The sequence below is a fragment of the Portunus trituberculatus genome, chromosome 41 (assembly GCF_017591435.1).
Source record: "Portunus trituberculatus isolate SZX2019 chromosome 41, ASM1759143v1, whole genome shotgun sequence".
In the NCBI taxonomy this organism is placed as follows: Eukaryota; Metazoa; Arthropoda; class Malacostraca; order Decapoda; family Portunidae; genus Portunus; species Portunus trituberculatus.
The window spans coordinates 3,935,955-3,948,004 of record NC_059295.1 but is presented as its reverse complement, the minus strand read 5'-3'; the positions used below and the strand labels follow the sequence as shown (position 1 = coordinate 3,948,004).

The following is a 12,050-nucleotide window of genomic DNA, read 5'->3' as shown; positions in this document are numbered from 1 at the left end:
AATTAACAATCTCATTGGGAATTGTATTCCAGAGTCTAGCAGATACCGGGATAAAACACCGGGAAAATTGTGAAGTATTACATCGATTCACAGACAAGGAACGGTCATTCATGATCAAGGATTGTCTTGTAGCACGTGCTGGTAGTGAAGGGGCAGGCAAATGACAATGCAACGGGTGGTTGGAATTAGACATGATTTTGAAGAAATAGGACAATGATCCAACCAAACGACGATGCCGAAGATTAATCTCAAGATTAGGAAGAAGAAATTTAATCTGGTTGAAAGCTCTATCTAAAAGCTTTAAGTGAGACTCTGCTGCAGAGATCCACACAGAGTGACAATATTCAAAATGAGGCAGTATGAAAGAGTAAAAGCAATTTCTTACAATATCATCAGAGGAATATATCCGCCTACATTTGCGTAACAAACCAACTTTACATGAGACTGATGATGCAAGTGAGCATAAGTGCAACTCAAAAGTAAGTTTGGGATCAAGGGTGACTCCGAGTAACTTCAGAGACGAACAATTTGGAATAGGTACTTCGTTGACAACAATATCAGGGTGAACTGGGAAAGGTGTCCTTGATCTGCTAATAACCATACTATGGGATTTACTCGGGTTCAGTTTCATACCCCACCGATCACACCATGACAGAATCCTTGAAACATCTTGAGTGAGTACATTAGCGACTCTCTGCCTATCCTGTGGGGAAGGAATTGTCGCATATATAGTGGTGTCATCAGCATAAGCAACCATATTAGATTCAATCCCACACCACATGTCAGATGTATAAATAATAAAAGAAGAGGTCCCAGAACACTTCCCTGCGGAACACCGGATACAACTGGACTAAAAGAACTAAGGCAGCCATCAACAGTCACACGCTGCCTTCGACTCGTTAGGAACTCTGACAGAACTTGATGGACGCAGCCACCAATACCAATAGATCTAACTTTCGATAAAAGGGCTCTATGATTAACACGATCAAATGCAGAACTAAAATCAAGTGAAATTACTCTAGATTCATGACCAGCATCAAGGGCAGCTTGCATGTCGTGCGTTATGCAAACGAGAGCATCAGAAGTACTGAGACCTTTTCTAAAACCAAACTGACTAGATGGCAACAAATTATTAATATCTAAAAACGATTGAGACGCTTGGCAGCAGGCGCTCAAAAATCTTAGATAACACCGGGGTTATGGAAATGGGTCTATAGTCACCGGGGTGAATGGAGGATGAAGATCCCTTTGGAATAGGGGTAACATTTGCAGTACGCCAGCATACCGGAAAAGAACCCTTACGAAAAAGAGCTCTAAAATAACTGCCAATTTTGGAGCGAGAGGAGAAGCAATCTTTTTGTAAAAAAGAGGCAGAAAACCCAAAGGATCACAACCCCCGAATGAGTCTAACTCATTAAGATATCTTAAGATTTCGGAGGACTTAAAGGCAATGGAGTGTAATTTAATGTCCTGGGGACAAGACGGCGGCAGATCAAACTCTTCATCACTTTGTTTCGAGTTAAAACGGAAGCTAAAAGATTGGCTTTGTCCTTAGAATTATGGCAGATTGAACCGTCAGTACATGACAGAGGAGGTAAACTTGAGTCCACACCAAAGAGTGATTGCTTTAAAGCTGACCACCATGAGTGTGGTTGGGAGGTGCCAATCAGAACATTTTTAAGGTGTTCGTTGTACTCATCCTGTGCGCTAGAATATGTACGTTGGGCAAATAAACGCAGACGAACGTAATTTTCCCATGATTCAGGTGAACGCCTCGGTCCAGGGCCTCACTCCACTTCGTGGAGAGGAGCAGGTGCAGGTCTGCCGCCGACCTCCCTTGCCTGAACCCAAACTGCCTGTTGCTCAGCAGGTGGTGGCGCTCGAGATGCTGCGTCACTCGTGAGGCCACAATTGTTTCCAGCACTTTGCTCAGCACAGGCAGCAAGGACACGGGTCTGTAATTATTTGCCTCTGCCTTTGAGTTCTTTTTGTGAAGAGGCACCACACTGCTCCCTTTCCACATTTCAGGCCATGTGGAGGTGGCGAGGCAGTGATTAAAGAGGGAAGTGAGGGGGCGCGCCAGCTCAACAGCACACTGGCGTAGAACGCGCGGGCTGATGTCCTGAGGCCCCACAGCTTTGTTCTCGTCCAAACTTTCGAGAATTGCTCGCACTTCCACTTCACTTGTTATCACTTTCACTAGTGTCTTTTTCACTATTTGAGGCAGCAGCGGAGAGGGTCTTTCGGGGTCGGGGATGCACATCTTTTCAGTGAAGTGCTTGGCCAGGAGGTCTGCCTTGTCACTTGCACTGTGGGCGAAGCTGCCGTCTGCCTGGTGGAGTGCAGGGACGGAGGAGCCCCGCGACTCACCCTGCTTGTCTTTGACAAGGCTCCACCACTGCTTGCAGCCAACCTGGCCTCCCCTTAGTTTGGTTTTCAGTTTCGCCCTCCACTGCTCTATAGCCCATGCTTGCGTGGCATTCATATGCCCTGTTGCCGCTCGGTGCCTCAGCCTGTTTCTGGCTGTCGGGTGCCTCTTGAGAGCACGCCAGGCTTTGTATTTGGCATCTGACGCGGCAACACAAGCAGGACCAAACCAAGGCTGATCTGATGCCTTTGTTTTATGGACCGAGTGCGGCACCCAGCAGACCTGCATGTTGTGAAGCAGCTCGGTGAGCTGCCTCACCTGCTGGATGGCGTCGCCACGCAGCACTCCTCCCCACTCTGTAGTCCTCAGTGCGGCACGAAAGGCGTCCCAGTTGGCAGCCTCCCAGCTCCAGAGGGTTCGTTCGAAGCTCTCCTCACGTGGTGTCTTGAACTGTACTCTGGTGAATACAGCCACGTGGTCTGAGGTCCCTACAAAGTCGAGTGGGAAGCACTGTACTGTGTGGGAAGGAAGATCCGTCACCACCGGGTCCAGGGATGACCCAGATTTGTGCGTGGGGAAGGTGATGTAGTTGTGCATGTCATGCACAACCAGTAGTGAGTTAAAGGCGTCCCTGACTGTGTGCTGGTTTAGGTCGCCAATCACTATTACACTGTCACACTGACTGGCAGTCATCAAAGAGTCCAGGTTTAATGTTAGGTAGTCCAGCAACACTGTTCCCTGTGATGGAGGCCGATAGCAACCCATGCACAATAGGCCCTTCCCATTGCTGTCGATTATTTTCAATGTCAAGAGCTCAAGTTCCCCAGGTATGGGTGTGGGTGGCTCTACTATTTGAGCATTCACAGTCTCCTTAAAGCAGAATGCCACACCCCTGCCTTGTGTAGAGCAGTCTTTTCTAATCTCTCTCTCTCTCTCTCTCTCTCTTTCTCTCTCTCTCTCTCTCTCTCTCTCTCTCTCTCTCTCTCTCTCTCTCTCTCTCTCTCTCTCTCTCTCTCTCTCTCTCTCTCTCTCTCTCTCTCTCTCTCTCTCTCTCTCTCTCTCTCTCTCTCTCTCTCTCGTTGTCGTCATCATCATTATTCAGCACTCACTGCCAGGCACTCACATCTTCCAGATCACTACTTTGCACTGTACACTTTATTGCCAAAAAAGTCACCAGAAAAGAATTAGCACTATCATTGAGCTGCTTTCTAGATTCACTGTATGTTTTAGTACATATATTTTGATCTCCTTCCCTTCTGAAGCCACTTTCATATGATAATATCACTTGCAATTAGCCCACATAGAGTGGCATAGTAAGAGATAAATTTTCATGGAGTGACACCTGAAAATCCCACCTCTGAAAGTAACAAAAATGAGATTAGGATAATACACTTGTTTATTATGTATACATATATTATACTCTTTTAAACATACGAGGTTAAAAGCTAGAGCAACTTCAGCGTTGTTCAGTTTTTTCAAGTTATTTTCAATTTGTTTAATCAAGTCTGTTTGTAGGGTGCTTAATGCTCCAAGGAGCTGTCCAAAATTTAAATAGTTTGCAACGTTTCGTTCCAATCTGTGGAACATCTTCAGGCGAAGGGTAAGAGTGGAATGACTTTCGTTGATAGAGGCGGTCTATATATACACCTCCCGTGGGTCAGGTAAGGTGAGGGAGCTCGTGAGAGCGGCTGTTGATTGGCTGGTAGTGAGGGCGGCGGTGCGGCGTACTGTTATTGGCTGGAGCTTGTTTCAGTGTTTTGTGCTCTCAATTTTCATGTCAGGAGAATTTGCAAGTCTCTGGTTTGCTGATTGATGGCAGGTTTCATGTTTTCTATGTAGATAGCTTCCAGGAACATCAGCTGTCTTGTGTCTGTTTCTCTGTCAATAATTGTAGTATTTTCATCAAGGTGTTGCCGGGTCAGTTTGGTTTGGTGTTTTCCGTGGTAGTGTTCTTTAATTGATCCATTTTGCAGATGGCATGTCAGGCGTTTAGACAAGGTAGTTCTCGTCATCCCAATGTAGGAGTGAGGCCTACAGTCCTCGGCAGTGCAGTTGTGTTGGTAGATGACGTTTGCTTCTTGGGTAGGCGCTGGTTTCTTTGAAGTCTTGTTTCTCATGATGAGTTGTGAAGTTTTCTTTGTCTTGTAATAAATGACGTGGTCGATAGCTTGGTTAGGGTTTGTGGGTTTGACGTTTCAGTGAATTATGTTTCTGATGGCTTTCTCTTCTATTCTGTGTTGTGTGGACATATGGCTTTTGTAAAATATCTTTATCTTCTGGTTGTCCCCTTGGGGTTGTTGCTTATCGGTGTGTTCCTTGTTGATGGCGGTGTTGATTGCTTTTTTGTACGTTACTGTTCTTATAGCCGTTGTTGATGAGGACTTGAGTCAGTCTTTCTAATTGTTTGTGTGTGCTTTCCCATGATGTACAGTGGGAAAGGGCACGGTGCACATATGCGTTGATAGTAGAGCGAAAGTAGCGTTGAGGGCACTCGCTGTCTCCGTTCAGGCAGAGTCCTCGGTTTGTTTCCTTAATGTAGACGGTCGTGGTAAATTCTGCATTACGCACGGTAACTAGGACGTCTAAGAATGGCTGGCTGCCGTCTCTGGACTATTCATAGGTAAAGTTGAGGCTTGATGTGCCTGCGAATCGTTTCTTGAGGGCTTGTAGTTCGTCCAAGTTTTTTACTCTCACGAAGATATCATCTATGTAGCGGCAGTAGATGGAGGGGCGATTTTGTTATAGTGCTGTAGCTTCTATTGTGCCCATGAAGAAATTAGCAAAGAGTACTCTGAGTGGGCTACCAATTGCTACACCATCGACTTGGCAGTACATCTTCCCGCGTGGGCAGGTGAAGGGGGCATGTTTTCTACAGATCTGTAGGAGCGTCTTGAGCTTTTCTTCTGGAATGTTGAGGGTAGGAGTCTCTTTACATCTGTATACTCTGTCTAAGATGAAGTTTATGGTGCGGTCGACCGGGACGTTTGTAAAGAGGCTTTCTACATCAAGTGAGGCGATGATGTGGTTGTCGGCTTCTGGGGAATTTCTGAGTAGCTCAAGGAAATCATTAGCTGAAGTCAGGGTGTAGGCGGCTGGGACGTATGGTGTGAGGATCTCGTTGAGCTTCTTGGCAATGTTGTAAATAGCTGTTGGTATCTGTGAGATGATGGGTCATAGTGGATTTCCAGGCTTGTGGTTCTTTGTTACCATAAGTGTAGCCAGGGGAAAATTCTCCAGTCAACTTGGGTGAATTTTGGTGCAGACAGGATCCCGTTGATGGCATTGATGGTGGCGTTGATTTCTTTCTTGATGTTGTCAGTAGGGTTCCTTGTTATTTTTTTGAATTTTGACGTGTCTTGTAGTATGGTGTCCATTTTCGCGAGGTATTCATCTTTTGTGATGATGGCAATGGCAGCAGTCTTGTCAGTTCTTCGTATAACGATGTCTTCTTTTTCGCGAAGTTGTTTGGCTGCTATGAGATGTCTTTTCTGTAAGATTCGACTCTGAAATGAACCTCATGTTAGTCCCGCTTCGGCGAGGATATTTGCTGGCAAGTTGTCTGACGTAGTGATTTTCTTCACTTTCTCTAAGTTTTTAATGTTGTCGAGGAGAATTTCCAACTCCAGGCGTTTGCGGTGTGGCCTGGGCTTAGTCATGAAGTGACAATCGAGGCCTAAGTTGAGTAGTTCTTCTTGGTCGTCGGTGAGTTCTAGGCCTGGGGCAAGGTTGATGAAAGCATTTCTTGGTTGAGGGAGCTTTATGTTGCCTCCATAGAGTCTTGTGAGTTTCGAGATGTTTCTTGCCTCCACACCCTTTCTATGTTGGATGTTAAGTTTCTTCAGTTTCTCATCTATGGCTTGGCGTAGGTCTTGTATCACATCAGCTTCATCCCATTTTCTTTTCTGTTCTTGCACCGTCATTTTCAGTTGTGTGATCATTTCTCGCTTATCTTGTACTTGTTGCTCCACAAGTACCGTCCGGAACTTGTGGGTAATATCTGAGTTTCTGGCATCCTCGTCATGTAGTTTTATGTTTGTGTAGCCAGGAAGGATATTCTCTTTTAAACATATGAGGTTAAAAGTTAGAGCAACTTCAGCGTTGTTCAGTTTTTTCAAGTTATTTTCGATTTGTCTAATCAAGTCTTTTTGTACGGTGCTTAATGCTCCAAGGAGCTGTCCAAAATTTAAATTTTCTGTCACAGACACCTGTTTTTCATACAAAATATAGCAGTTCCACTGCTCCACATACCTTTTCGCCGAGAAACCACCCGCTTTAGCGCTACGCCTGGCAGCGCGGCGCTCATTGCTGCTGCCAGCACACTGCGTGGGCAACCGTCAGTTATTTCTCGGCGCGCAGAGCGAGTAGACCTGCGTTTCCGCCGCTGCTTCCTTTCTTCCTCGCCTTTTTTCACCTTCTTTTCTCCTCCTGTTTCTATGGAGGAAGATTCTAGTGATGTTCCTGTGTCTCCGGGGCTGTCTGTTCCCATCCTAGAGGGTGTTTTGGCCAGCCATATGGACGCCCCTGCCGGTCCTTTTGCAGTGTTTACGTCTCCTTCACCACAGCACACGAGGCGGATTTGCTCTAGGCCTGACTGTTCCAGGGTCTTGGGTAGTGTCCTCCATGATCCTCATTCGGTCTGTATCAAGTGCAGGGAGTTCTGCAGCCTAGGTAAGAGGTGTGATGAGTGTTCTGGCTGGAGCAAGGATAAGATTCTTACCGCCTACAAGTATCAATGCGGGTTGAGGCGCAAGCGGAGGCTAAAGCTAACTTAAAGGGTAAGTCTAAGGGCTCTCTTACCCGGTCTGGTATCAACAGTGACACGAGCCATATGTCTGGGGATTCTAGCTCTCAGGTCTCCTCTGCTGGTTCTGTTGGAGGTGTTGCCCTTCAGGCAGGCAGTGTAATTTCTCAGGATGAGCTCACTGCTGATGATTCAGCTTCTCAGCAGGGGTCTAAGCCTCCAGTCTCTATAGATCTTTCCCTGTTTTTGGAATCCTGGCAAGAGCAACTTCTTGCTTCTGTTGACAGCCTGGTGTCTTCATGGTTGGGAGAGTTATATAACCCTGTGTCTTCCCTGGCTACTGACCCACCACTTTCAGCTCTCCCCTCGTCCTCGGACAGAGACCTGATGAAGTTCAGTGTCCTGCCCCCCCAGAGTCCTGACGCAAAAAGGTGTGTGCAGTCACATCAAGTCAGGGGGCCAGAGGGGGCCGTCCGGGGGCTTGAGGTGGCTTCCAAGCATTCTTATCCTCCTAAGGATGACGCTAGAAGGATCAAGAAGTCCCGCCCCACCTCAGTGGTGACCGGTGCCCTGGCTCCTTCCCAGGCCCGGTCGGTGGGGGGGGACAGGGAGAGGGTGGACCAGTGCACTGCTCCTGGCCCCTCCCCCAAGGCCCAGGGTGAGGGCCCAGGCAAGGGTAATGCTCTACCCCTTCGCCTACCAGGTGGCTTGCCCACACCCTTTCCACGGGCTGCCACCTATGTCCTTTCGGCCGCTAGGGGCTCAGAGTCAGCCGACCCCCCTACGTCCTACCAAACCCACTGTCTTACGCCAGAGAGGCGCCAGGACCTCTTCTCCCCTCGAGATGTGCGCTTCCCCTCTGAGGCTGGCATCTCCGCTCCTGGAGGCACCCCCCGGACTGCCCGTCTCCGGGGTAGTGACCTTCTCCTCATGGATAGCAATGATAGACAGGTACTCCATTGGACCAGGAAGGCTCAGGGAAGGCTACTGCCGTTAACCAGGACTTGCACCATGCCTTGAACTCGGGCTCCCGATGAGCCGAGGGTTATCCGTGACCAGCAGGAGGTCGCCAGGATGGAGGGAGTGAGTGGTCGTTCTCTGGACGCACTCAACTACTCTTTTTGGTGCTTAGGTGCCCTTCACATACTGACGGAACCGCATCTCCCCTCACACCTGTTGGATTTAGAGGGACAGCTCTTTAAGGCTGTTCGTATGGCCTTGAATGACATCTGCCGTGATTCTACTTACGTCAATGCCAATCTTCGGGCCTGGAGAAGGGAGTCCTACATTGCCCACCTCAGACCCACCTTCTCTCAGGTGGAGAAGGGCATCCATAGACGGTCCCCCATCTTTTCTCCTCTTCTCTTTGATGAGGCCAAGCTGCAGGAGGTGTTCCAGTCTTCCAAGAGTAATGCTGCCATGACTCTCCATGAGACTGCTCTCAGAGCCCTGGCTCGTCCACGTCCGGCCACCGGTACTCCCTTGGTGGAGCGCGGTTCTCATCTTCCTGCCCCATCAGCCTCGAGGCCTCCGGTTGCTCCTCCCCGGCGAGCACAAGTTCGCCCTCGTCTTGGGAATCCTCGGGGTGGATCTTCCGGACTGCTCTCTGCCCGCCCTAGTGGGCAGTCAGGAGGATGGAGGGGTAAGCCCTTTTGGAAATGACAGTCTTTCTCACCATGGGGTGGTGGGGGGCTGTCTGGCCCTTTGCTGGGAAGGTTGGCTCAAGATCGGGGCAGAGGAATGGGTCCTCAGCATTCTGCGGGAAGGCTACCAGATCCCCTTCTCATCCTCTCCACCCCTGACCACTCTCTTCGAGGATCGCAGTGGTTATGTCCCAGGGTCACCCAAGGGTCTCGCCCTCGAGATGGAGCTCCAGCGTCTCTGGACAAAAGGGGCTATAGAGGAACCACCTCCCTCCCCAGGTTTCTTCAGCCATATGTTTGTCGGTCCAAAGGCCACAGGCGGGTTCCGCCCCATCATCGACCTCTCCCTCCGCAACAAGTACGTCGTCACCACCAAATTCAGGATGAAGACTGTCCGGACGGTAATGTCGGCCATCCGACAGGACGACTGGATGGTGTCACTGGACCTTCAGGACGCATATCTTCAGGTGCCCATTCATCCCCACAGCCGTCAGTTCCTGTGCTTTGTGTGGGAGGGGTACCACTTTCAGTTTCGAGTCCTCTGCTTTGGTCTCTCCACTGCTCCACAGGTTTTCACTCGTCTGATGGCTCCTGTCTCGGCGGAGTTCCATCGTCGGGGCTTCCGCATCCTTCGCTACCTCGACGACTGGTTGGTACTGGCCTCTTCAGCGGTAGAAGCTCGACACGCCACAGCTTGTCTGCTCAGGCTCTGCTCGGACCTGGGCATCCGAGTAAATTGGGAGAAGTCATCCTGACCCCTGCACAGGAGAAGACCTTCCTCGGGATGGTGATTCGCTCCCCTCTTTTGAGGGTTTTCCCGACCCAGGGGAGGATTCGAGGCCTCCAGGATTTACTCCGCTCCTTCCTCAGTTGCCCGTCCCCCAGCGGAGCACTGGTTGAGACTTCTGGGGCACATGTCTTCCCTCATACATCTAGTGCCGGGATCCAGGAGGCGGACGCGTCTCCTGCAGATCCAACTGAACCAGCAATGGGACAGGTGGTCGATGCTAGACGACCATCCGGTCAGCTGGGACAGTGCTTCACGTCAGGACCTGGAATGGTGGCTGGAGGACGAGAACTTGGGGCAGGGTCAGCCTCTTCAGGTTGCCATTCCGGACCACCTTCTCTACACGGATGCCTCTACAGTCGGCTGGGGTGCGTCGCTCCTCCAGGCTTCTGTGAGTGGCCTGTGGAACATCCAGGAACAGACGCTCCACGTGAACGTTTTAGAACTCCGTGCGATCCGCCTCGGCCTCCAGCACTTCACGGAGGTGGTGAGGGGCTCAGTTGTCGCTGTCTTCTCGGACAACACCACGGCCCTCGCTTACCTGCACAGGAGGGGGTACTCACTCTATCCTTCTCAACCTCGAGGCACGCCAGGTCCTCGACTGGGCAGAAGCGCATGCAGTGTCGATCTTGCCCCAGTTTGTGAGGGGCTCAGTCAATGTGGTGGCCGACTGCCTCAGCCGCCGACACCAATCCCTGTCCACAGAGTGGACCTTACATATGGATGTTTGTCACCTGCTGTGGCGGGTCTGGGGCTACCCGACAGTCGACCTGTTCGCCACTCGTCTCACCACGGATTCGAACTTTGTGTCCCCTTTCAGGATCCGGCCATCGCCACAGACGCCTTCCTCTACAATTGGGACAACCAGGATCTGTACGCCTTTCCACCCTTCCCCCTCATCAGGAGAGTTCTCAACAAGCTCCGGGCTTCCCGGAACACCCGTCTCATCCTCATAGCCCCTTACTGGCCTCAGAAGGAATGGTTTCCAGATCTGTTGGCGGCGTCGGTGGAGCCTCCCCGCCGCCTCCCTCTTCGCAAAGATCTATTGAGACAGCCACACATCCACAAGTTCCACATCGGTCTCCCCGGGCTTCAGCTGACAGGGTGGAGACTATCCAGCGCTTTCTGAGGCACAGGGGTTTCTCCTCTAAGGTGGCCCAGTTCTTATCTCACGACAAGAGGCCTTCCTCTGCTTCCAACTATCAGCACAAGTGGAAGGTGTACAGGAAGTGGTGCAAAGATCACGGCCACACTGTCTCCAATCCCACGGTCCAAAAGGTCGCAGATTTTCTCGTTCACCTGCGCCAGGATTGCAATCTCTACCTCTGCCATTAAGGGTTATAAGGCCATGCTGAATGGAGTCTTTGCAATCAGGGGCGTGGACCTCAACAATGACCGGGTGTTGAGTGCTATTGTCAAGGCGTGCTCTTCTCAACCCCGCAGACCTACTAGGAATCTTAGTCCTTCCTGGAACCTGGATGTAGTTCTTCGCTACCTGTCCAAGGCCCCCTTTGAGCCCCTTAGGCTCTCGTCCTCCAGGGACCTGACCAGGAAGACTCTTTTTCTCCTGGCATTAGCTACAGCGCAGAGGATAGGGGAGATCCAGGCCCTCTCCTCCCGGACTAGCTGGCAAGGACAGGATCTCATGGTCTGCTATCTCCCTGAGTTCATTGCTAAGACGGATACGGGAGTTCACAGCACGCCCCGGGAATTCCGTATTAAGAGCCTTACTTCCATTCTCGGTTCCATGGATGAGGAGCGCTTTTCGTGCCCTGTTTGGGCTCTCTGCCACTACTTACAACGGACTGCTTCAGAGACAAGGCCCAGGAATCTGTTTGTTGCAGTTAAACGCCCTTCTCGACCTATGTCGAAAGCGGCCATCTCATACTTCCTCAGGGATACCATCAAGTCTGCCCATGAGGCTATTTCTGACTCTGTCTGCCTCGAGGTCAATGCCCGTGCCCATGACATCCGTGGCATTGCTGCCTCCATGCTCCTCTGGGAAAACTGCTCGGTTCCGACCATCCTGAAGGCAGCACGCTGGAGGACTCACTCGGTCTTTGCCGACCATTATCTCCGCGATATAGTGCGGAAGGAAGGCGACGTTTTTCCTGGGTCCAGTTGTTGCAGCCGGTCACATTGTGGGCTGACAACTACCACAAGGTCCTCCTTGCTCTGGGGTAACGCTTGGCTCCCTCAGGTGAACACCCCAGTGCTCACTTACACTGCTCGTCTTAGTTGATTGGGTCAGTAGCCGGGTTCTCTCCTCTGCGTCAGGGTATTGAGCACGCTCCTGGAACACTCATCCCCTGACCCCTAAGGCCTGCTCCCTTTAGACACACGGGTTAGGAGGACCTCCCAATCCCTCAGCCGAGCCCGCTGGCATCCCTATGCTGCCCGGCCTCAGCCAAGAGGTTAGTGTCTACATATGGACAGTTTGTTTTCACCCTCACGCCTGGCACTTTCTTCTGACTCCCGCCTCCTTCAATGTTGGAGTCCGCTATATTTTGT

At 50.6% G+C, this 12,050-nt stretch overlaps 1 protein-coding gene across 2 annotated transcripts in view; it reads left to right on the top strand.

Moving 5' to 3' along the window:
- Window positions 1-12,050, top strand: part of LOC123516806 (2-oxoglutarate and iron-dependent oxygenase domain-containing protein 3-like) — a 188,299-nt gene that overhangs the window by 48,726 nt on the left and 127,523 nt on the right. The window lies entirely within an intron of this gene.